The following is a 25,877-nucleotide window of genomic DNA, read 5'->3' on the forward strand; positions in this document are numbered from 1 at the left end:
CCGCGCATGCGCGGCCGTCTTCCTGCCCGAACCGGCTCGTGTTCGTCAGTCTTCTTTTGTCCGCGCTCGGTACGGTCGTGTTTGCGCCGTTCACGCCCCTTAAGTTGACCCTCGCGCGTCTTTTTGACTTTTCGCTTTTGAAAAAAAAAAAAAAGATTTCGGAAAAGGGCCTTTCAGTCTTTTCCCTTTCCCGTATTTCTAGTTTTTGGCCCCGTTAAGTTTTCTTTCGTTTTTGGGGCAGGCCCTTTTGAGGCCTCGGGTCGAGTTTTTTCTCCCCCTCTTTTTGGTGCCTTTACCGCAATTACGAGTTTTGATTTCGCCGGCGTGATTTTTCCGCCCATGTCATCGAAGGCTCCCAGCGGCTTCAAGAAGTGCACCCAGTGCGCCCGGGTAATCTCGCTCACTGACAGGCACGCATCGTGTCTTCAGTGTCTGGGGGCTGGGCACCGCCCGCAGGCCTGTAGTCTTTGCGCCCTTTTACAGAAAAGGACTCAGGTAGCGAGATTAGCCCAGTGAAACGTTTTGTTCTCGGGCTTTTCGTCGGCATCGGCACCGGGAGTATCGAGTGCGTCGACGTCGACAGCTTCAAGACCTCCGTCCTTGGCCGCGACTGTATCGATTGCATCGAGGCATCGACCCTCTGCATCGTCGGGACCGAGACATCGGAAGGCTGCGTCGGCGTTGGTGGTACCGGGACCTCCACTAGTGCTGATGTCGTCGGACGGTGGTGCTTCGACTGGAGTGCAGGTGAGGGCTGTCCATTCCCCTGCTGGTGGCGGTGAGCCTTCGGGTGGGTCTCCCCCTACCCTGAGGGCTTCTGCGGTACAGCCCCCCCCCGAGACCGACCTTCTTCGGCCTCGGCCCCGAGGAAGCGACGGCTGGATTCTACGTCCTCCTCGTCGGTACCGGGAAGCTCCGGTGACGTGCTTTGTTTGAAAAAGTCAAAGAAGCATCGACACCGGTCTCCTTCCCGCGTCGGTACCGAGAGCTCTGGGTCGCCGAGGGAGTCGGCACCCAGTAGGCATTGGCACCGGGAGGACCGCTCACCCTCTGTTCAAGAGGTGTCGATGCGCTCCACCTTGGACAGCCCGGAACAGACTCTGACTTCGACACCTGCATCGGCTTCCATGTCTTTCTCCACAGCCGGGGTGATAGTATCCGAGGATCTGAAGGCGGTGGCCGTAGCGAGAAGGTTGCTAGGCTGTATAGAGAGAGGTGTGATCAGCAGAAGAAAGGAAGTGTTGATGCCCCTGTATAAGTCGTTGGTGAGGTCCCACCTGGAGTATTGTGTTCAGTTTTGGAGGACGTACCTTGCGAAGGATGTTTAAAAAAATGGAAGCGGTGCAAAGAAAAGCTACGAGAATGGTATGGGATTTGCGTTCCAAGACGTATGAGCAGAGACTTGCTGACCTGAACATGTATACCCTGGAGGAAAGGAGGAACAGGGGTGATATGATACAGACGTTCAAATACTTGAAAGATATTAATCCGCAAAAAAATCTTTTCCGGAGACGGGAAGGCGGTAGAACGAGAGGACTTGAAATGATGTCAGGAAGTATTTTTTCATGGAGAGGGTGGTGGATGCTTGGAATGCCCTCCCACGGGAGGTGGTGGAGATGAAAACGGTGACGGAATTCAAACATGCGTGGGATGTGCATAAAGGAATCCTGTGCAGCAGGAATGGATCCTCAGAAGCTTAGCCGAAATTGGGTGGCGGAGCAGGTGGGGGAAGAGAGGTTGGTGGTTGGGAGGCGAGTATAGTGGAGGGCAGACTTATACGGTCCGTGCCAGAGCCGGTGATGGGAGGCTGGACTGGTGGTTGGGAGGCGTGAAATACTGCTGGGCAGACTTGTATGGTCTGTGCCCTGAAAAAGGCAAGTACAAATCAAGGTAAGGTATACACGAGTTTATCTTGTTGGGCAGACTGGATGGACCGTGCAGGTTTGTTTCTGCCGTCATCTACTATGTTACTATGTTACTAGATGCAACCGGAGTAGTGAAATCGGTAATAGGAGGTTGCCGACGATTCAGGTCAGTGGAGGCTTGGGAGATACCTCCTCGCACTTTCCCTTTCCGTTTAGGCATAATATTGAAAGGAGAAAGTGAATAAGGAAAAATTCTCTCCTGCTCCGATTTCTGCGTCCTAATTTGACGCCATCTTGAAACAGTCCGGTAAGTCTGTGAGGTCTGACATGTAGACTGGGGTCTCGCCGTGAATGATTTTATGAACCAGGGTGCAAATTTTGAACGTGACACATTCTTTAAGTGGGAGCCTGTATAGCTTTTCCCTTAGGGGTTTGGCACTTTCGTATTTCATTTTACCAAATATGAGTCTGGCTGTTGTGTTTTGGGCACTTTGGAGTTTCTTGGTGATTTGTTCTTTGCATCCAGCATAGATTGCATTGCAGTAATGTAATGGCTTAGCGCCAATGATTGTACCAGGCTGCGGAATATTTCCCTTGGGAAGAAAGGTTTTACTCTTTTGAGTTTCCACATTGAGTGGAACATTTTCTTAGTTGTATTTTTGGCATGGCTTTCTAGTGTGAAATTATGGTCGATTGTAACTGAGAATTTTCAGGCTGTCTGAAACAGGAAGGGTGTAGTTGGAGTGTTTATTGTGGTGTGTCTGTTTGTGTTATATTGTGATGAGAGGATAAGGCATTGTGTTTTTTTCTGCGTTGAGTTTTAATTGAAATACATCCACCCATGAGTTCATGATTTGGAGGCTGTAATTGATTTCATTTGTGATTTCCCATGGGTCATGTTTGAACGGAATGTAGATCGTAACGTTGTATGCATAGAAGTAGGGATTAAGGCCTTGGTTGGATAATGATTTGGCTAGAGGTGTCCTCATTAGGTTGAAAAGGGTTGGTGAAAGCGGTGATCCTTGGGGTACTCCACATTCTGGTTTCCATGGTGATGTATTCGAGTTTGCAATCAACTTGGTATGTTCTTGCGATTAGGAAGCCTTCGATCCAACTAAGTTCATTTCCTCCAATCCCGAAGTATTCTATGATGTTTAGTAGTATTTTATGGTTTACCAAGTCGAACGTGCTAGACATGTCATTGTAGGAGGAGGAGTACACTGTTACCGGTTGCAATTACTTGTTTGAATTTGGTTAGGAGAGTGATTATTACTGTTTCGGTGCTGTGGTTGGATCGAAATCCTGATTGTAAGAATTTGTTTATGTATTCAGTGAGTTGTTTGGTTACCATACTTTCCATTAATTTGACTGTCAAGGGGATGAATGCTACTGGGCGGTAGTTAGTTATATCATTTGATATAACTAACTACTGAGCCTGCCCTCAGCTCCCTGACAGCTCTCCTTTCTGTTTCTGCCTTGGCTGCCCAGCATTTAAACCTTTTTATTTTAAGTTGCAGCGACGGCTCACCTCCAGCCTTTCCTTTCCCGCTCAATGTCCCGCCTTTCTCTGATGAGGTATTTCCTGTTTCCGCAAGGGTGGGACACTGAGCAAGAAGGAAAGGCTGGAAGTGAGCCGTTGCTGCGACTTAAAATAAAAAGGTTTAAATGCTGGGCAGCCACGGCAGGAACGGAGAGGAGGTCTGTCGGGGAGCTGAGGGCAGGCAGGTGGGGCTGGGTAGCACCTCAAACTCGGGGGTTGGGACAAGTCTCTGGACATGGATGGGAGGGGAGGACAACAGGAGGCAAAGGAGAATCAGACATGGATGGGAGGGGAGGGCAGGGAAGAGAGGAGAAATCACTGAACATGGAGGGGAGGGCAGGGGAGAGAAGAGAAATCGCTGGACATAGAGGGGGAGGGCAGGGGAGAGGAGAATTGCTGGATATGGATGGCTGGGGGGCAGGGGAGAGAAGAGATTTGCTAGATATGGATGGAGGGCAGGGCAGTGGAGAGAGGAGAGTTGCTGGACATGGATGGATGGATGGAGGGAGGGAAGACTGGAAGGAGATGTACATGGATGGAGGGGAGGGAAGAGAGGAGAAATCTGGACATAGATGGAGTGGAGGGCAGGGAAGAGAGGAGAAATGTTGGACATGGATGGAGGGAAGGAAAGACAAAGGAAGGAGATGCACACGTATGGAGGAGAAGGGCGAGAGGAGTGCTGGATATGGATGGAGGGGAGGGAAGTAGGTGCACATGGATAGAGGGAAGTGAGGAGAAATGCTGGATATGGATGGAGGGGAAACTGCTGAATTTAAGAGCGGGATTGGAACACTGAAGGATAGGGACAGGGCTACAGATGGTAGACAGGACGCATAAGGTCACAGGAGGATGGTGGACATGGTGAGAGAAAAAATATCAAATGGAAAGAAGACACTGCATAAAACAGAAGACACTAGGACCAAAGCGAATAGAAAAACTAAATGCTCAGACAACAAAGGTAGAAAAAAGTATTTTATTCAGAATTTATTAATTGGAATATGTCAGCTTTTGCAAATGTGCATCTGTGATATTTTGCATTTAAGTTTTAATTTCTCTAGTATTGCTGCATGCTGAGTCTGACTTCTTGAAGTAACTTTTCAGTTCAGTATTTTGCCTTCATATGAGATGTATATGAAACTGGCTGAGATCCACAATGGGTCAGGAAAGACTGACAGCTTTATGTTTACTGAACATTGAAAGTGATCTTGTTGGAGATATTAGCACTGAGCAGATCATTGACACCTATGATGCGAAGTCTAGTCGCCGGATGTTACTTCACTAATGTGACCATTTCATTTTGGGATTTTCCATGGATGGAAATAGCAGTGTTTAATAATTGATAACATTTTTGAATAGTATACATTGGTTAATGTATGCTTTGAGGAACCACTTTTTTTCTTTGACAATATGATACATGTCTAATATCTAATTTTAATAAAAGGTATTGTGACTATTTTACTTTTACTTATTTTTTTCTGTGTGTTGTCAGACAATTATGGATGTAAGCCCCTCCCCCTTTAGCCTCCCCAAACAGTTGGGCCACCGACCGCCTATGTTGCCAAGCTTCCGAGGGCCAGAAAAAAAAGCACTTGGTGGGCTGGGTTTTGGACCGTGGGCTGTAGGTTGAACAAGCCTGTTCTAGGATTTTACTCCATTTGGGAGTTGAAGCCCTCCATTCCGTAACTTATAGGGCCTGCAGCAGAGACAATTTGGGTCATACTGTAGCAATTCTCTCTTCCCTAAGCTCCGAAGCACCCTTCCAGCTCTGAAATTTGGTAATGTTTATTATTTAGTTCAAAGATTAGGGTGAACTGAAAGCCCCAGTGTTATTTGACACCTTTATCTTGCAACAACTGGGTAAAAGGTTAAAAGCTCTTCGTCTTTTTAAGGTGAGAGAGATCAGGATACATTTGTAAAGTATGGTTGTGAAACTCGGTACATTTGTTGTTCACAAATAGACTGCATTAGCTGTTGCTTGTCTTCATTATAGTGGAAACAAGCAACGATTTGCCTAGGTGTTTCAAATTGATTGTGCCACTGTTCTTGGTTTCGGTGTGTTCTAGTAGTGTAGACTTTTACATTTGTACTTGGTTCACAAAAAGCATGTGTCCTCTCTGATACAGAAGGTTTTTTTCTCTGTCTTCGTGGGCTCCAGAAAGCCAAATGTCTTCATGATTCATCTCCGCTGCTTATTTTCTAAGTCATTTTGCTTTTCTCTAGTTTCATGTGCTAGCTCCTCAAATTTTTTTTTTTTAAAGTTTCTGCTGGAAGGTGGCAGCAGAATCATTTATTCTTCATTGTGAATCTCATTTTGTTACCCTGTCTTCCAAAGCTCACAGTTTTGTTTTAATTTCTCCACAGCTTGAGAGAGGTCTCCTCTTAGAAACTTCAGTTCTTGGAACAATTCCATAAAGCCTACTTTAGTAACTGACACTTCCAAGACCTGTACAGAAAGAGTTTTCTCTGCTATCTTTGTCGACTCTGCAGCATCAGCCACTGCTCCAATTTCCTCTCCCATCTCCCTGGGTGTTTTACTAAAGTTGGCTAGTGCTTCCATGTAGCTAACTTTAGAAAACATGGTGAAAATAAGATTACTGCTTAGTTCAGTGGTCTTCATTAATTTTTAAGCTGTGGCCAATTTGGATTCTAATAAGCTGAAGGAGAGCCGCCAAATCTCTTCCCTTGTGGGGCTAGGACATTGCTGATCAGTATGTGTCAGACATCCATCCCTACCAGCCCACCTTTAAACTTAATTTGGAGGGGGGGAGGAGGTATAATCAAGGTTGTGAGCATTTCCAAATTCATTCTCTTTTGAGAAATGCCTTGTCTTTCAAGCATGTGGCTCTTCCCCCCCCCCCCCCCCCCCCCCCCCCCCCCCCAATCCACTTTCCCCCTTTTAGTCCTGAGGCAGAGGAGCAGAAAAAAAACCCCAAAGTCAGTGGGGCCATCTCAGAGGTCTCCACGGGCCACCATTGTCCCCAGGTCTTGCATTGAAGAATACCAGCTTAGTTCAAAGACCAGATCAACTGAGGGTATTTTGTTCACTGGTTACCAAAGCACCTGTTTTACACAAAATGCAGGGGGCCTTGCATAACAAAGCACCTGTTTTACATAAAATACAGGGGGCCTTGCATAGCATATATAACAGTGGTAAGATCAGAGTAATCCTCTAGAGAACTTTTTAAATTATCTCTCTTGCTCAGTAATATGCAACTTTTGGTGAAAGAGAGAAAGGGCTAATATCAATATCTCAGACTTTCATACTATAAAAAGATGTATAGGTACTTCTGTTGTGATTCACTCTCCCCCAAAATGGTCACACTACATACCTCTCTCAGTGTGATGTGTTGCTATGGTTTGGTTTGCATCAAAGTATTGCCATGTGCAGGTCAATTGGTTTCCCACTTTGGGCGCTACTGCTTTGTAGGGTGGTCTGTATAAAATCAGGATTGCAGGTAACTGCTTCACAAATTAAGTTAAATACTCAAATCTCTGCTCTCTACCTCTTGTTTCACCAGATCTAGACATGGACATGTGTGTTCCTCAGGCCTCACAGCCTATTTCCTTGGTGATGTGTTGCAGGAATTGAGATAGGAATTTGTGATACTTCAGGAGTCAGACAGCACACACCAGTATGAGAGAGAAATCTTCTTTATTTGCCAGCAAACAAAGCAGGACATCAGTTCTAGCTCTCTTCTCCTCTCTCTCAGCTCTCTGTGTCTTTGTCTCAGCTCTCTGTGTCTTTGTCTCAGCTCTCTGTGTCTTTGTCTCAGCTGCTTCTCTTCTTATGCTGTCTTCTCCTTCTTCTGTCTGTTCCTTCTGTCCTTCTCTTTCTTCTGAGCTCCTTCTGACGTAAACTGCTTCTGCTCCCACTTAAATAGGGTCCTAAGCCCTCCTCCTAGCCTAGCCTAGCCCAGCCCCCTTTACTCCCAATTGGTTAAGACATTGGCTACCTTGCCTCAACCAATCATTACTTTTGAAATATCAGTTACATAGGTTCCAGACATCCTAAACTGACCTGTGACCTGGGGCCCCTCAAGCCAGACATTTGGTCTCCAGAACTCTTACATTTCTCATTATGATTGATGTCTCATCTATGGCTTAGACTGGATTCCCTTAGAGACTAAGAGGCCCCATCTAACATTGGTTATTCTCATATTCCTAGTCTGGTTCATACTAACTGCTAACTAAACTCTGGCATTCATTAAGAGGTCAAAAGCCAATCTTAATTAATAGCATACATATCAGGTTATTACTTCCAAGACCATTCCTGCATTTTACCTATAATTAATCAAGGAGAAGAGAGCTGACTAGTTCTGACCTTTTTCACCTCTCAGCTCCATACACAGAACTAGCTAAGACCATAGTTAATTCAAACACATGTTGATCTCCTCACAGCAGTCTTTGCTTGAAATGTCAGACAAAGAGTAATACAGGATTTAACAGACATTCTACATAGACACAAAACTTATTAATTTACACAGAATACAGCATATTCTAAAATAAGCATAATCAGATATATCTATATCTAAGCTATCTACATATTAAGCACTTCTAAATAGTATTTCAGCCTATTCTTAAACTACAATATGTCATATGTCTGGCTCGTGCCTGCTTACAAAACTATTCAGTAAGCCTAATAATTTACAGATGTGCCAGCTAGCATTGGCAATTCACAAGGGACAGAGTTTCATTTCTCACTGACCTTTCCTAACCTTAGCTCGGCCAAACTAGACTCTAATTAATTCCAGCCTGCATTCCTTCACTACTTTGCTGGCAGAGTGAAAAGAATTCAAACTTCAAGCTTTTAATATCATTTCTTATATATATATAATTATTTCTCAGAGTTAACACTTTCTTTGCCCATGGCTGCCTCATTCCCCCCTTTGAGACTAAAATCAGCTTATGCAGAAATAAGTCTCACATCTCAAACTCTGGAGATTATAGTGATCCTAACTAGGAATAGACTTGTGAATCACCATTACCCTACTTGTTAAGGTCCGACGGCATACTGCCGAAGCACATGAGGCCAGGAAACAAAACAAAAACCCTGCTAAAACTAAGACTATTAGGGAAATGAACAAGGGACGTATCCAGGAGGTCAATGACCACCACCAGGAGGTAAGATCTAACCCTCCTCGGTAATCCTCCACATTAAGGCTAGCCAACTGTAGGACTTTATCCATGGCATGCCTAACTACATGCGTCCTATTTATGACAATAGTACAGCACTCTGAAGAATTTAGCACTGTGCAGAGGCCACCCTGGGCTGCAAAGAGATAATCAAGACCCATACGGTTATACCGAGAAACTATACTTAATTCATTAATTTGATCCTGCAATGCATTGACTACCACGTTCAGCTCATGAACTAAAACATGGAGTAGGGATTGAAGTCTCCGGGTAGCCATACCTAGTTCAGTAATACCCGCTACCGGGCCCCCAATTGGAATCCAGGCCGTGGCAGAAAGGGCTACAAGTCTCTTTTTAGTCAGAGGATAAGTAGAATTAATATACTGGAGGGCTAATTCAATCGCCTCATCCTCTGTGGCAACGGAGGAGGGTAAGGACAAAGCCTCTCGCTTAGAGCGGTGCGGGGATAGCGGCTTAAGAGGAATAACTTTAGGAAAATAATTCAAGGTTACCAATACACAAAAATCATATGTGGGGGGAAGAATCATGTGGAGGACATTATCACAGAGCCAGTAATGACCAAGGAGAGGGTGAGGAAAGTTCCCAATAAATGTTGGCTCAGGCTGGACAGGGTACTTAGGGTGCCCATAATGCGAGCCCCTATCCCAGGGGGAACGAAGACGAAATGGAGACTTTGCACACCATAGGCGCCAATCCCCAATTGTGACAGGCTGCTCATTTGTTAGTAACTCTTCATACCCCGGGGACTTATGAAAGTAGAAAATAAGCTTGGACACTATAGTCTTCTCAGTGGTACGCTTAGGAGCCAGATAATCACCTGGGTCATAATCTACAGGTATGGTAGCAGGGCACATAGGAGTACCTGGAGAAACTACCCACACAGATTCTCCTTTTTCTGGGAGAACATTAGTATAGTTACAGGGAATGGGAAGAACAGTTGAGATGCTTCTTGTTAAACAAAACACTCCAGAGGCTGGATAGGGAGACGTAAAAACTGGCCTTAGAGAAGATTCAGAGGGGGAAGTAGCATTATAAAAGGACCACCAAGTATAATCCTGGCTCCAAGGACCTGAACTCGAAAAGTAGGGAGGTATAAGAGCTGGGAGTTGCACAGGAACAGGAACAGCTGGGACATCTGTGGTATAAGGAGAAAATCGGGAACACACAATACAAGGGGAAGTAATCTTTGCTTGGCTAATTAGTTCCTGGACTGAGTGTAACCAAAGGTTGGAGCGAGTTGGGGTATTAGGAACAAGGAGGCAAGGAGTAGAAAACAACAAAAGCATCCAAACTACTAACATTTTCTTTCTTCTTAATCTAAAACAAATACAGCAAACTAATTAAGCAATAATATTTCAACAGTCTGTGCTAATCACAGATTACTCTCATATAATGTTCTCAGTCTTTGAGTTCTTATACCAGTTGGGATAGACCCTCAACTGACAAGGATCAAGCTTTCAAATTCCAAAAAAGCCAGAATCAGGCAAGAAAGAGTCTCAGTGTGAAGCCGAAGTTCAGCCGCTCCTGCAGTATGCAGTTGACCCTTCTTTTCAGCTAGTAGATTCTTTGGTTCGGGTCAAGCGCAACTTCAATGGCTCCGCTGGATCACTTTCTGCTCTCCACTGTCTAGGCTCCGTCTGATCCGTGCTGGGCTCAGTCTGATCAGCAGACTTAATTCGAGACCAATGGACCCATGGAGTAATCCCTGCGACCTTCACAGCTGTAGGGGTAGAAAGCAAAACAGTAAAAGGTCCTTTCCATCGGGGCCCCAAAGGCTGAAGCCTCCAGTCTTTCACCCAAACTCTATCCCCTGGCAGGAAGGAATGTACCTGAGCCTGGAAGGGGACAGGGTTTATTTCTCTCACATAAGACTGAAGCTCAGAAATTATCTTTCCCAAGAGGGCTACCTGCTCCTGCACCTGGGTAGACCCTAAAATCCCTATGTCTCCCTTAATTCCCTGTAAAATGGCTGGGGGCTTCCCATACACAATTTCAAAGGGAGAGAGGGCTGTTCCTTTAGTTGGGGTACATCGGAGGCGGAAGAGGGCTAGTGGCAGTGCCTGTGGCCATTTCAGTTGGGTTTCCTGACAAATCTTTGCTAGGCTATTTTTCAAGGTTCTGTTTGCTCGCTCAACCTGCCCTGAACTCTGGGGACGATAGGCACAATGCAATTTCCAGGTAATGCGCAATGCGCGGGACAGGGCCTGAAGTGTAGCTTCAACAAAGGCGGGACCATTATCTGAACCTATGGCAAGGGGCAGTCCATACCTGGGGATGACATCCCTAAGGAGAGCTCGAGCTACTTCTGTGGCTTTCTCAGTGACTGTAGGATATGCTTCCACCCACCCAGAAAAGGTACAGACCATGACTAAGAGGTATCGGAACCTACCGCTCTTGGGCATTTCTGTGAAGTCTATAACTAGGGACTCAAAGGGTGTTAGACCTCTAGACTGAACTCCTGGTGGAATACGGGGTCCCTGACGAGCATTATTCTGGGCACAGAGAGTACATCGGGCAGAGGCAGTGGCAACCAGACTATCCAATCCTTCCAGCACCACTACTCGACTGAGTAGACGGGCTAGTGCTGTTTTCCCTAAGTGTGATAGGTCATGAGCTTGAGACACTACAGGCCAAGCTAGGTGGCGTGGCACCAGAACTCTGGTATCAGGGAGATGTAACCAGCCATCAGGTCTCCTTACTGCACCTTCTTCTTGAGCCCATTTCTCTTCCACTTGGGTATACATAGGTGTCCATTCTTGCAATCGAATTTGGAACAGGGGAGTCACAGTAGTTGCTGGGGGTCCTCGAGCAGCTTCCTTGGCCACCCGATCAGCATGGCGGTTCCCTCGGGCCACTGGAGTATCTATTCTTTGGTGTCCCCTACAGTGAATGACAGCTACCTTCTTAGGGGCCCACACAGCCTCTAGCAGCTGAAGTATTTCAGGTCCATACTTAACAGGTTGGCCTGCAGCATTTATGAGTCCCTTTTCCTTATACAAAGCTCCATGAGCATGTAGAGTTGTGAAGGCATACTTGGAATCAGTATAAATGTTAGTCACCAGTCCTGCTGCTAGCTCCAGAGCTCGTATGAGGGCCACAAGTTCTGCTTTCTGAGCTGAAGTTCCTTGGGGCAGGGCTCTTGCTTCTATCACCTTGTCCTCTGTCACCACAGCATAGCCTGCCAGTCGCTTGGAGTTCTCCACATAACTGCTTCCATCTGTGAAATAAATTACATCTGGGTCCCTCCATGGAACATCTTTAAGATCTGGTCGACTAGAGTACACTTCATCCATGGTTTGGATACAGTCATGATCCGGTGGTCCCTCAGATGCTGGCAAAAGGGTGGCAGGATTAAATGTAGCCACTGTTTCCAGGTGTATCCGTGGATTCTCACACAAGCTAGCTTGGTACTTAACCATGCGGTTATTTGTAAACCAGTGGTTGCCCTTATACTCCATGAGGGTGAGAACTGCATGGGGGACTTTAACAACCAGTTCTTGCCCCAAGGTCAACTTATCAGCTTCCTGGACCAGTAAGGCTGTTGCTGCAATGGCCCTCATGCAGGCTGGCCATCCTTTAGCCACTCCATCCAGCTGTTTAGACAGGTATGCAACAGGCCTCTGCCAGGATCCCATCATCTGGGTCAGCACACCCAGAGCAACCCCCTGTCGCTCATGGACATACAGTGAGAAAGGTTTCTCCACATCAGGAAGGCCTAACGCAGGGGCTTGGAATAGGGCTTTCTTTATGGCAATGAAGGATTGTTGAGCAGTAGGTCCCCATTCAAATGGTTCCTTTTCACCCCCCTTTGTGGCTTGGTAAAGGGGTTTCGCCATCAATGCAAAATTTGGAATCCAAATTCTGCAAAATCCGGCTGCTCCCAGAAATTCCCTAACTTCTCTTCTGGACTTGGGTTGGGGAATTGCAGCTACCGCTTGCTTCCTACTAGCATCCAGTCTCCTACTTCCCTGGGAAATACAGAAGCCCAAATACTTCACTTCTGACTGACAGAGTTGGGCCTTTGAGCGTGAGACCTTATAGCCTGCATCCAAGAGTAGCTCCAGCAATTCTCTAGTAGCCTCAAAACACTCTTCCTGGGTCACTGCTGCAATCAGGAGGTCATCTACATACTGGAGTAAAACTCGCCTGGAAGGCTCAGATTTAAAAGTCTTAAGGTCTTGTCCTAGGGCTGTCCCAAAAATGGTGGGGGAATTCTTGAACCCCTGTGGCAGGCGGGTCCATGTATACTGAAGCTTCCTTCCTGTTACTGGGTTTTCCCATTGAAAGGCAAAAAGCAATTGACTGGCTGGGGCCACCCGAATACAAAAGAAGGCATCTTTTAGATCTAGTGTTGTGAAATGGGTAGCCCCAGAAGGTATCAATCCTAGCAGGACATATGGATTAGGCACTACAGGGTGTAATGAGATAGTGGATTTATTGACCACTCGTAAGTCTTGGACTGGCCGGTAGTCCTCAGTCCCTGGCTTCTGAACTGGCAATAGTGGCGTATTCCATGGAGACTGGCAAGGACGAATAATTCCATGGGATAACAGACGATTCAAATGTGCTTGAATCCCTTCCAGAGCCTTTCTGGGAATTGGGTATTGACGAAGATGGATTGGCCGGGCACTTGGAAGTAAGTCTACATGTACAGGAGGAATATTTCGGGCCAACCCTGGGGGATTATCTTCTGCCCATACCCCACTGACCTGAAAGCTGTCTGCCAGGGGTAGGTCAACTTGGCCATGCGACTGATGCAGCCGCCATTCTTCTTCAAGAGGGCAGCAGAAACTCAATATACCCTTAGGGCTGGATGTTGGGGGCCGAAAGGAGACTGAAGTCTGGCCATCAGAGTCAAAAGAAATTTGGGCCCTAAGCTTGGACAGCAGGTCTCGACCTAACAAAGGGATTGGACAGTCTGGCATATACAAGAATTCATGAGTGACTATGTGTGAGCCTAATTGGCATCTACGGGTTGTCAGAAAGGGCCTCCGGTTCTGCACCCCCGTGGCTCCCACCACTCGGACAGTTTTTCCAGACACAGGCGCTAATCGCTCCGTCACAACAGAATGTTCAGCTCCTGTATCAATCATGAATGGAATTGAGCGGCTCCCTATAGTTAACTTGACCATAGGTTCCTGGGAGCCCAGTTTGTAGGAACCCGGTCTGTCCTATTCGTCCCATTCTGCCATCTCGGCTATCCCGATGATGTCAGATTCAGGAGGCTCATATCTTCCCTCTCGAACTCGGCCTCGGCTTCCTCGATCTCCTGGTCCCCTTCTCAGTCCCTGGCGCCTCTGGGGGCATTCATCTTTCCAGTGCCCTCTTTCCTTACAATAAGCACACTGGTCCCTCTCCAATCTTGGTCTGGGATTCTCCCCCCTTGGCCGGGATTGATTGAAGGAATCTCGGGGCCTGGCTGGTGGTCCGGGGTCCCACTTTGGCTTCCCATTAGCTAGAGGTCGACCTCGGTTAAGGGTGGAATTAGTAATGGCTGCCGCTAAAAGGTCGGCCTTCTTCTGCATCTTCCGGTCAGCCTCTCGGCGCACCTCCTGATCTCTATTAATGAAAACCTTGGTTGCGATCTCAATTAGCTGGGTGGTATTCATCCCTGCGAATCCCTCCTGACGCTGCAACTTCTTCCGGATATCTGGCATACTCTGGGCCACCAATGCGCTATTCACCATTCTCTGGTTTTCTTGGGCTTCAGGGTCAAATGGGGTGTATGTTCTGTAGGCTTCAATTAGTCGCTCTAGAAAGGCCCCAGGGGATTCAGTTGCCCCTTGGAGAATTTCAGAGACCTTTGCCAGATTAATGGGCCTCTTTATGCCTTTCCTCATACCTTCCAGTAAGTCCCGGCAATAGCCAGACAACAGTTCATAGTGCTGCCCATCATTTGGATCCCAAGCTGGAGCTGCGCGAGGAAACCGAGCTCTAACCCATCCCTCTGGATCCTGTGTCCCGTCGGGAACACGCTCTCGCGTGATGGCCTCAGCATTTTGCAAAATCTTCCGCCTCTCCTCAGTTGTGAAGAGGGTCAGGAGAAGTTGTTGACAATCAGTCCAGGTTGGGTTATGGGTGGCCATAATGCTAGTCACTAGGTCCACCACTGCCTGAGGCTTTTCAGTATAAGAGGGGTAATGCGTCTTCCAATTCAGGAGATCGGTGGTTGTGAAGGGTACATACTGGTAGGCCTGTGCCTGTATAACCTGACCCTGATTATTAGGATCCGGTCGAGTGGTAGTTACCTGACGAAGTGGCAGAACTCTCGAGGAAGTGGGGATGGAACCTGAGGTAGAGCTAGGAGCTACCCTCCTATCATGCTCAAAGGTGATTGCAGCAGGTCTAACCCATTCAGTGGAGGTGTGTTGAACCCCTGAGGGATGGGGAGGGGTACTCATAGACTGAGAGGTGGTCACAGGTGATTCAGTCCATTGAAAGGGATGCCGGGCCCCTAATGAGTGGGTAGGGGTGCTAGAGGGAGAGGCTGGGCTGTCAGGAGTTGAGGAGTCAGGGAGTGGAGCCCAAAGTGGGTCTACAGAGGTTAACAGGAGAGGATTTGGCACAGAAGGGTAGAGGCCAGGTGAAAAGTCCAACCTAGGATGTGGTGGGGTTCGCACAGGAGGGGAAGAACTATCCGGAGAAGCCTGTACTGGAGAGGCTTGAGCTGGGCGGCGTGGATCTCTAGGGGCGGCACGGAACCCCAACAATGGGCCATAAGGTGGTGGCTCAAGGTCTGAGGGGTCATCAGAGAGTATGGGTTTCTCGGACAGGGTAGGGGCGGAAGCCACCGATTGGGTGGTAAGCTTCCTGGGGCTCTTTCCCTCTTCTAGTTTAGATTTTCTAATCTTTCTTTGAACACGACCTAACATGAATTTTACTGGGGATCCCATATAAGTTTTCAACCACGAGGGAGGGTCAGTCACAAGGCTGTCCCAGGAATCTATATAAGGGAGTTGTTCAGAATATTCTGGTTCTCCTACAACTATGCTGTAGACCTTCCGGATTACTTCAATATCTAAGCTGCCACTAGGGGGCCACCCCACTCCCATAGATGGCCACTCAACTTCACACAAGGTTCTTAAAGTACCTGAGCTTAAAGTCTGTCCATAATCATTAATTAAAAAACCTTTCTTGAAATTTCTAAGCATACAGTCTAGGCGGGTAACAATTTGTCTAGATGATGTCCCACCCATAATGCTTACAATTACAACACACAAAAGGGAGGGAGTTTTTGAAAGTGCAGTAAGGGGTCTGCACTCTCGAGACACTAGGTAGACAGACAGCAATCGCTTCCTTCCGTTGCTGACCAATTGAACTCGCGTTAATTGGAAATGCAGCTATAAGAAGTCCGCACTCATTTAGCATTCACTCATCACACATTCCATACAGAAAATCCCACCCAACAATTTCAGATTTCTCAGATACAGATAAGCTCAAGCGTTTTCGCTTCTAGTCCCCGCGACTAGAAGGTACTAGGGCCTTTGCTGAGAATTGATCAGATTCTCCTTCCCTCCTTCTTGAGGGGCTGGTTTACAATTTTCTAGCTAGAATTACAATACAAAATACAGAATACATACCCGGCGTATGTTCTCCAGTCAGTTGGGTGCTGGGATTAATGCAGGATTCAGAATCCCACCGCTGCCACCAAGAATTGTTGCAGGAATTGAGATAGGAATTTGTGATACTTCAGGAGTCAGACAGCACACACCAGTATGAGAGAGAAATCTTCTTTATTTGCCAGCAAACAAAGCAGGACATCAGTTCTAGCTCTCTTCTCCTCTCTCTCAGCTCTCTGTGTCTTTGTCTCAGCTCTCTGTGTCTTTGTCTCAGCTCTCTGTGTCTTTGTCTCAGCTGCTTCTCTTCTTATGCTGTCTTCTCCTTCTTCTGTCTGTTCCTTCTGTCCTTCTCTTTCTTCTGAGCTCCTTCTGACGTAAACTGCTTCTGCTCCCACTTAAATAGGGTCCTAAGCCCTCCTCCTAGCCTAGCCTAGCCCAGCCCCCTTTACTCCCAATTGGTTAAGACATTGATTGGCTACCTTGCCTCAACCAATCATTACTTTTGAAATATCAGTTACATAGGTTCCAGACATCCTAAACTGACCTGTGACCTGGGGCCCCTCAAGCCAGACATTTGGTCTCCAGAACTCTTACATTTCTCATTATGATTGATGTCTCATCTATGGCTTAGACTGGATTCCCTTAGAGACTAAGAGGCCCCATCTAACATTGGTTATTCTCATATTCCTAGTCTGGTTCATACTAACTGCTAACTAAACTCTGGCATTCATTAAAGAGGTCAAAAGCCAATCTTAATTAATAGCATACATATCAGGTTATTACTTCCAAGACCATTCCTGCATTTTACCTATAATTAATCAAGGAGAAGAGAGCTGACTAGTTCTGACCTTTTTCACCTCTCAGCTCCATACACAGAACTAGCTAAGACCATAGTTAATTCAAAACACATGTTGATCTCCTCACAGCAGTCTTTGCTTGAAATGTCAGACAAAGAGTAATACAGGATTTAACAGACATTCTACATAGACACAAAACTTATTAATTTACACAGAATACAGCATATTCTAAAATAAGCATAATCAGATATATCTATATCTAAGCTATCTACATATTAAGCACTTCTAAATAGTATTTCAGCCTATTCTTAAACTACAATATGTCATATGTCTGGCTCGTGCCTGCTTACAAAACTATTCAGTAAGCCTAATAATTTACAGATGTGCCAGCTAGCATTGGCAATTCACAAGGGACAGAGTTTCATTTCTCACTGACCTTTCCTAACCTTAGCTCGGCCAAACTAGACTCTAATTAATTCCAGCCTGCATTCCTTCACTACTTTGCTGGCAGAGTGAAAAGAATTCAAACTTCAAGCTTTTAATATCATTTCTTATATATATATAATTATTTCTCAGAGTTAACACTTTCTTTGCCCATGGCTGCCTCAGATGCACTTTTCAGAAACCACCCAGGAAACCTTGATCATGTGTCTTTAGGTCACTCTTGCCTATGGCATGCTGCAAACCTAAGTAGGGCGAGGAGTGTGGGACTGCTTCAAATCCAGTTTGCTCCCCAAGTCTCTCACTAAACGGCTGCATGGTGGAAGGCAGTAATGCAGGGAAGTTATTGTAAGAAGTACAGGTGGAGATGCAGCCTTACTGAACTGTTTAGTTTCTGAGGTTCTCCTCAGTACTGTTCTGGCTCTCACCATCAAGGTGCTCTTCTGTCTTCACCAGCACACCATTACTTGTTTCTGCAGCCTTGCCTCTGTGCCCCCTATAACATTCCCACCCGTGGGGTCATTATTAGGAAAAGAGGAAATGGGATTAAATTGGACATGCCAACTGTTTCAATCGCTCCGTTTGGGGGGGAGGCAGGGAGGTAAAATAATGACAATCAAGGTGGTAGCAATCACAGAACACAAGAATACAGTGTAAGAAAAACAAAGTCAGAAAAGTGTACACTACACTGTCCACAATAAGCACAATTTCCTATATAACCCCCCCCCCCACACACACACAAAAATATATATATTGTAAGGAATATGCCGAAAGGAAGAGGGACCCCAGCTACCCACCAGAGAAAAGAGAGCCGGAGGGTAGGAGGGAAGACCCTAGAGATGCTCAGGTTTTGCCCAAAAGGGACATAAAGAGGGGAAACTACAACTCCCAGGAGGCCACAGGAGAGCTACGGGGGAGGAGAAGTAGGGTGCAGAACCAAGGAGCTCCAGAAGAGGGCCGCCAGGGAAAAGGAAAAGCTGATTCTCCCACCTGGTGGAGGAGGTGGTGGAACCGGTGGCAGGAGAAGGAAAAGCAGCCTAGCAGAGTTAATGAAGAAAAGTGTAATCAGCTGGAAAAGGGGTGGGGGGAGGAGAAAATGGACTGGGCTACTGAAGGAGAAGGGGAGAAGGAACCAGAGGCGATGGAGCAGGAGGAGGCTGAGCTGGTCTTAGACGAACCCATGGAACTCTTGGCTATGGCTCAGCCAGCACTGGAGGTATAGGGGAGAGGCCTGGGTCAAAGCGGGAGGAGGTCAGGAGAATAGAGACTGACCAAGAGGGTGGGACCCAAGGCTTTGAGCCCGCGCAAAGCCTAGCTTTATGGAGCTGTGCTGAGAGAAGCCTGGCTGTACTGGGACTGTGTTTGAAACAGCCTAGCTCCATTGAACTGTGCTGAGAGAGAAGCCTGGCTGTAATTGGACTGTGTTAGAAACAGCCTGACTTTATTGAGCTGTGCTGAGAGAAGCCTGGCTGTACTTGGACTGTGTTTGAAACAGCCTAGCTCCATTGAACTGTGCTGAGAGAAGCCTGGCTGTAATTGGACTGTGTTAGAAACAGCCTGACTTTATGGAGCTGTGCTGAGAGAAGCCTGGCTGTACTGGGACTGTGTTTGAAACAGCCTAGCTCCATTGAACTGTGCTGAGAGAGAAGCCTGGCTGTATTTGGACTGTGTTAGAAACAGCCTGACTTTATTGAGCTGTGCTGAGAGAAGCCTGGCTGTAATTGGACTGGGTTTAAAACAGCCGAGGAGCTGTTGAAGAAAAGGGGGCTGGGGGTGCAAATCTCAAAAACAGGTCCAAGAAAGAAGAAGAAACACATAAAGAGGAAAACAGAGAGCTCGGAGCTGGTGGTGAGGAGGCTGCACGGACTTAGCCAGTAGGAGCATTGTTTACAAGTGGTGTCAGAAGTGGGATTGTGCTGCGGGACCTGTCGCTAGAGGAGGCCGTGACCCGACTGGACGAAAGAGCCCCTCGAGAGGGCCAACGCTGAGAAAGGCGCAGACCCATCTTGGGTTCCGGTAAGCGGGCCTAACTGGGGGGGAGGGGGGGGAGGGGGGGGGAGGTGTTAGAGGGATCATTGAAAGAGTCCAACTTAAGTGAGGTAATTGCACTTGGAGGTGGTTCTCTGTTGTTTTGTCCCTCCCCCAGGTGGCAGTGCCAGTGCCGTGATGGACCCCAAGGAGATCTTCGGGTGGATGACTCTCCAGTTCCAAAAACAGCAGGAGCTGACGGCCAAGATAGTCGAGGACTCTCTGATGGCGGCCCGGGATCAGCAGCAACCAGTACTCAACATGCTACAAGACTTTTTCCAGAGAGGGGCTAATGTTCCCCGTGAGGGGGAAACCGGAGCAAATGGACCCGGGCCCGGAGGAAGCGGTGCGGTAGGACATGTCTCCATGAATGCACTTAACTGGGGGAAGTTGTCCGAGCAGGATAATGTGGACGATTTTTTGACAGCATTTGAGAGGGTGGCTGGGGTAGCTGGGTGGCCACAAGAGCAGTGGGCCATGAGATTGGTGCCTTCTCTATCCGGGGAGGCTTTGGCAGCCTTTAGGGAATTTGTCTCCGGAAGAGGCTGCCAACTATGGAAGGTTGAAAGAAGCTATCAAGGACAGATATGGACTCAGTACACAAGCTTACAGACGTAAGTTTAGAGCCACCAAATGGGAAAAGGGGACCCCCCCTAAAGCGGTAGCAAATAAGCTAATGGATTTAGTGAAAAAATGGTTGGAGCCCGAGCGACACAACCTGCACGAGGTACTGCAAGAATTAGTAGTGGAGCAATTCCTCCAGGGTCTGCCCGACGAAATTAGGACCGAATTAATAAAGAGGGGATGTAAGACGGTAGAGGGGGTGACATCGGGTTTGGAATGTTACCTGGAAGCCCAGCAGTGGGGGGGACCAGAGCGGGAGGGAGGCAGGACTCGGGCGTTAGAAAAAGGGGGCCCGAAAGTTTCCCTAATTAAGCCGGAGACCCCCGCAGGGAGTAAAAAGACCGAGTTAGACGCCGGCCCGAGTAGAAAGGCTATTCCTTTTGGGAGCAAGGGGTGTTTTAAGTGTGGTAAGGTAGGCCATTTCAAAAAGGATTGCCAGTGGCGGGAGGGGTGGATCTCTCAGGTAGAAAAAGGAGTTAGGCCCAGGTACCTAACTCAAGTTAAGGTGGAGGGAGTACCCATCACCGCCATGTTAGACTCTGGGGCCGACCAATCCATGATCTCCCGGAGGCTGTGGCAACAGATAAGAAAGAGGAGGGCCCCGGGCAGGGAGACCTATGATGGAGGGGTGTCTATCCAATGTATTCATGGGGCCAGGACCCGTTATGCACTCCAGCGGGTCAACTTACAGGGGCCCACCGGAGAGCTAGAGCTGGCCATGGCCGTTCTACCCAGATTGCCGCATGAGATGATTTTAGGGAGGGATTGGCCTCCATTTTTAGAGTGTATGGGGGAGAGAAAAGTGTTAGTCACTACCAGGGCCCAGGCTCACCGCGAGGTAGACGAAGAAACAGAGGAAATAGGGGGGGGGTTTCCTTTTCAGGGGGAGGTATTGGGCGAACCAGGCCGGGAAAAAAAAAGGAAAGCCGTGAAAAAAAAGGAGCAGAAGGGTAGAAGGGAGGCTCTTCAGCGGGCACAGAGGGAGAGTTACCTGCCAGTGGCCCCGGAAGAATTGAGGGAGCAGTTTCCCCAATTTCATAGGGAGCAGGCCACGGACCCTACCTTAGAGTATGCCTGGGAAAGGGCGCGCCAGGGAGAAGGCCAGGTAGCTCCGGGGTTCCTGATAGAAGGTAACATCCTATATAGAAGGGTGCCAAATTGGGAGCACTCGGGCGGAGGGAAACAGCTGGTGGTACCCCGAGCTTTTCGTCCGCTGGTGGTAAGGCTGGCCCACGACCATCCTCTGAGCGGACATAAGGGCTCCCAGGCCACCCTGACCCAAATATTGGCGAGGTTTTATTGGCCGGGCATATATGGGGAGGTGGAAAAATACTGCAAGTCCTGCCCCAGATGTCAGAAGGTATCAGACAGATTCCCTCCTAAAGCCCCATTAAAGCCGCTGCCTCGGGTAGAGCAACCGGTGAGGAGAATAGCCATGGATATTGTGGGGCCCGTAACAAGGTCACAGAGAGGGTATCTCTATGTGTTAGTAGTTATGGACATGGCCACCAGGTATCCATGGGCCCTGCCCTTAAGGAACATTTCGGCCAAGGGTATTGCCTGGGAACTCATAAAAATTTTTTGTGAGGTAGGTTTTCCCCAAGAAGTTTTGACAGATCGTGGTTCCAACTTTATGTCCCATACCTTAAGACAAGTATGGGAGGCCTTTGGGATAAAACATGTACGTACGGCGGCTTACCATCCCCAAACCAATGGGATGGTGGAACGCTTTAACAGGACCTTAAAGGGGATGCTAAAAAAAAGCCTTGGGGGAGGATAGGACCGGGTGGGACCAACTTTTACCCTTTGTGCTCTATGCATACCGGGAGAAGGTGCAAGACTCCTTAGGAGTTTCACCGTATGAGTTAATGTTTGGCAGAAGACCCAGGGGTATATTAGATATCGTACAGGAACACTGGGTACCTCCGGAAACCAGCGAGCAGTCCGTGGGCGAATATTTGCAGGATCTAAGGGGCCGATTGGGTAGGATGCAGGAGTATGCCCAGGACCGGCTAGAACAGAGCCAAGAACAACAAAAGGGATATTACGATAGAGGGACTCGGAACAGGGAGTTTGCCGCCGGGGATAGGGTCCTCATCTTAATCTCGGAAGATCCCCATAGGTTCGCCTCTAGATGGAAAGGACCCTGGGTGGTGAAGAGGAGACTCGGTCCCCTCACGTATGAGGTGGCGAATGAGAGGGGTCGGGTCCAGACGTTTCACGTTAATCTTATGAAACCTTGGGTAGCGAGGGTAGGGTTTCAAACGCGGGGGGACGAAAAGGAAGGAGAGGAGTTAGGGCCTCAAATAAGAGAGATTTTCAAACCCTGCGAGCCCGGAGTTAACCCCCGGTTACCCCAGGGGCAGCAAAAAGAGATAGGAAGGCTCTTAGAGCGCTTTAAAGATGTTTTGACAGCATGCCCGGGGAGTACCCACCTAGTAGAGCATGACATGGTAACTGAACGGGGTAAGATAGTAAGGCAAAGGCCTTATAGACTCTCACCAATGAAAAGGAGGGAAGTCATTAAACAAGTGCAGGAAATGTTGGACTTTGGGGTAATTGAGGAATCCCATAGTCCCTGGTCCAGCCCGGTGGTGTTAGTACCAAAACCTGAAGGGGAGTGGAGATTTTGTATTGATTTCCGTCAGCTTAATACTATCTCTCAAGCTGATGCCTATCCTATGCCTTATATTGAAGAGTTGGTAGACAGGTTGGGGTCAGCCCAGTATCTTACCACTTTAGATTTAACAAAAGGGTACTGGCAGATTCCCCTTTCCCCCGGAGCCCAAGCAAAGACCGCTTTTAGTACCCCTATAGGCTTGTACCAATTCAAAAGGCTGCCCTTTGGCCTAAATTCGGCGGCGGCGAGCTGCCAACGATTGCTGGACCAAGTCCTCAGACCACATCAGACATATGCCGCGGCCTATATGGATGATGTGGTAGTACACAGTGAGGACTGGAACAATCATTTGAAACAGGTAGGGGCAGTGTTGCAATCGTTTAGGGAGGCTGGACTTACCCTTAACCCGAAGAAATGTTACTTTGCCCAGTATAGGGTGAAGTATTTGGGGTATAATGTAGGCCGGGGGGAGGTGCGACCCTTACTGAATAAAGTTAAAAGCATCCAAGACTTTCCCCGACCCAATCGGAAAAAACAATTGCGTAGGTTCCTGGGTATGGTGGGGTATTACAGGAGATTCATCCCGCACTTTTCTGTAATGGCTACTCCCTTAACGGACATGTTGAGGGGTAAGAGCCCGGACCAGCTGAGGTGGGGGGAGGCGGAGTTGCGAGCGTTAGGGCAGATGCAGCAGGCACTGTGCCATGAACCGGTGTTGAAGGCCGTAGATTTCGAAAAATCCTTTATCCTACAAACGGATGCGTCGGGGAGGGGGCTAGGGGCAGTGCTGTCTCAGGAACATGAAGGGGCAGAACATCCCGTGCTATATCTAAGCCGTAAACTCCTACCTCATGAGAACCATTACTCCACCATAGAGAAGGAGTGTTTAGCTATTAGGTGGGCAATACAAGAGTGTACGGTCTATCTCGAAGGGAGGCAATTTAAGCTAGTAACGGACCATGCCCCACTGAAGTGGCTAAATTTAATGAAAAATAACAATGGAAGGCTAATGCGGTGGTATTTAGCAGTACAACCCTTCCAATACACAGTGGAGCATCGTCCGGGGAGATGTTTGGGAAATGTGGATGCCCTATCCCGGGTAGGCGAGGATAAGGAAGAAAAGGGGGAAGAATTGGGGAGTAAAAGCTTAAGGGAGGGGGTATGTAAGGAATATGCCGAAAGGAAGAGGGACCCCAGCTACCCACCGGAGAAAAGAGAGCCGGAGGGTAGGAGGGAAGACCCTAGAGATGCTCAGGTTTTGCCCAAAAGGGACATAAAGAGGGGAAACTACAACTCCCAGGAGGCCACAGGAGAGCTACGGGGGAGGAGAAGTAGGGTGCAGAACCAAGGAGCTCCAGAAGAGGGCCGCCAGGGAAAAGGAAAAGCTGATTCTCCCACCTGGTGGAGGAGGTGGTGGAACCGGTGGTAGGAGAAGGAAAAGCAGCCTAGCAGAGTTAATGAAGAAAAGTGTAATCAGCTGGAAAAGGGGTGGGGGGAGGAGAAAATGGACTGGGCTACTGAAGGAGAAGGGGAGAAGGAACCAGAGGCGATGGAGCAGGAGGAGGCTGAGCTGGTCTTAGACGAACCCATGGAACTCTTGGCTATGGCTCAGCCAGCACTGGAGGTATAGGGGAGAGGCCTGGGTCAAAGCGGGAGGAGGTCAGGAGAATAGAGACTGACCAAGAGGGTGGGACCCAAGGCTTTGAGCCCGCGCAAAGCCTAGCTTTATGGAGCTGTGCTGAGAGAAGCCTGGCTGTACTGGGACTGTGTTTGAAACAGCCTAGCTCCATTGAACTGTGCTGAGAGAGAAGCCTGGCTGTAATTGGACTGTGTTAGAAACAGCCTGACTTTATTGAGCTGTGCTGAGAGAAGCCTGGCTGTATTAGGACTGTGTTTGAAACAGCCTAGCTCCATTGAACTGTGCTGAGAGCAGCCTGGCTGTAATTGGACTGTGTTAGAAACAGCCTGACTTTATTGAGCTGTGCTGAGAGAAGCCTGGCTGTACTTGGACTGTGTTTGAAACAGCCTAGCTCCATTGAACTGTGCTGAGAGAAGCCTGGCTGTAATTGGACTGTGTTAGAAACAGCCTGACTTTATGGAGCTGTGCTGAGAGAAGCCTGGCTGTACTGGGACTGTGTTTGAAACAGCCTAGCTCCATTGAACTGTGCTGAGAGAGAAGCCTGGCTGTAATTGGACTGTGTTAGAAACAGCCTGACTTTATTGAGCTGTGCTGAGAGAAGCCTGGCTGTATTTGGACTGTGTTAGAAACAGCCTGACTTTATTGAGCTGTGCTGAGAGAAGCCTGGCTGTAATTGGACTGGGTTTAAAACAGCCGAGGAGCTGTTGAAGAAAAGGGGGCTGGGGGTGCAAATCTCAAAAACAGGCCCAAGAAAGAAGAAGAAACACATAAAGAGGAAAACAGAGAGCTCGGAGCTGGTGGTGAGGAGGCTGCACGGACTTAGCCAGTAGGAGCATTGTTTACAATATCCACTTACCAGTACCGTTGTCACTTTGAGCCTCCAGCACATGAAGACACACATCTGTGTCTCCAAAATACTCTGTCCCCACAGCCACATAACAGGTCAGGAAGACCTGGGACTGGACACTGGACTGTCGACCCGGTCTGGTACCAACCCAGTTCCTCCCAGGTGTCTTCGGCACCAAGTTGTGTGGGTCAGATTACGATCACCACACTTTTGGCAATCACCCCACAAACCCTACCTCAGCTGATTATAGCTGATGCGCTTACCAGCCTGCTCCATAGCCTTATACAAAATAAAACAAGAAGTCACAAGTTACTTAGAAATAAAAGAAAGTTTATTCCAAAGGAAAAGAGTAAAGAATAAGTTTAGTTCAGCAGCATAAGTGCAAGGCAAGTCTGAAATATAAAAAAGAGAGTTAGTTCCCTGGCTTGGAGGAAGTACTAAGGCCCCCTTTACATAGGTCTCATTCATATTTATACAATTTGATTTAGTACATATTATACAATAAGCAGGAAATTACCTTCTTAGCACAATCCCACTTACCAGTCATCTACCTTCAATTCCAACCACATCTAATTTCTATCCTATTAAATGCCAATTCATATTTTATATCATGAAATGCCTAGCCACCTGCTTGGGGTTACCCCGCAGCCACTTAGAGGGTCTATCCCCAGCGCAGCTCAGGCCCACCTGCATCTGCCGCTTGTGCTCTACACTAGCACCCTCCTCCCACCAGCTGGGTCACAACCGCCTCTGGGCGAGTTTC

At 47.9% G+C, this 25,877-nt stretch overlaps 1 protein-coding gene across 1 annotated transcript in view; it reads left to right on the forward strand.

Annotated features, from left to right (window-relative positions):
* Positions 1 to 25,877, forward strand: part of STX4 (syntaxin 4) — a 172,588-nt gene that overhangs the window by 60,567 nt on the left and 86,144 nt on the right. The gene's annotated exons all lie outside the window — the stretch shown is intronic.

The sequence above is a fragment of the Microcaecilia unicolor genome, chromosome 7 (assembly GCF_901765095.1).
Source record: "Microcaecilia unicolor chromosome 7, aMicUni1.1, whole genome shotgun sequence".
NCBI classification, from domain to species: domain Eukaryota; kingdom Metazoa; phylum Chordata; class Amphibia; order Gymnophiona; family Siphonopidae; genus Microcaecilia; species Microcaecilia unicolor.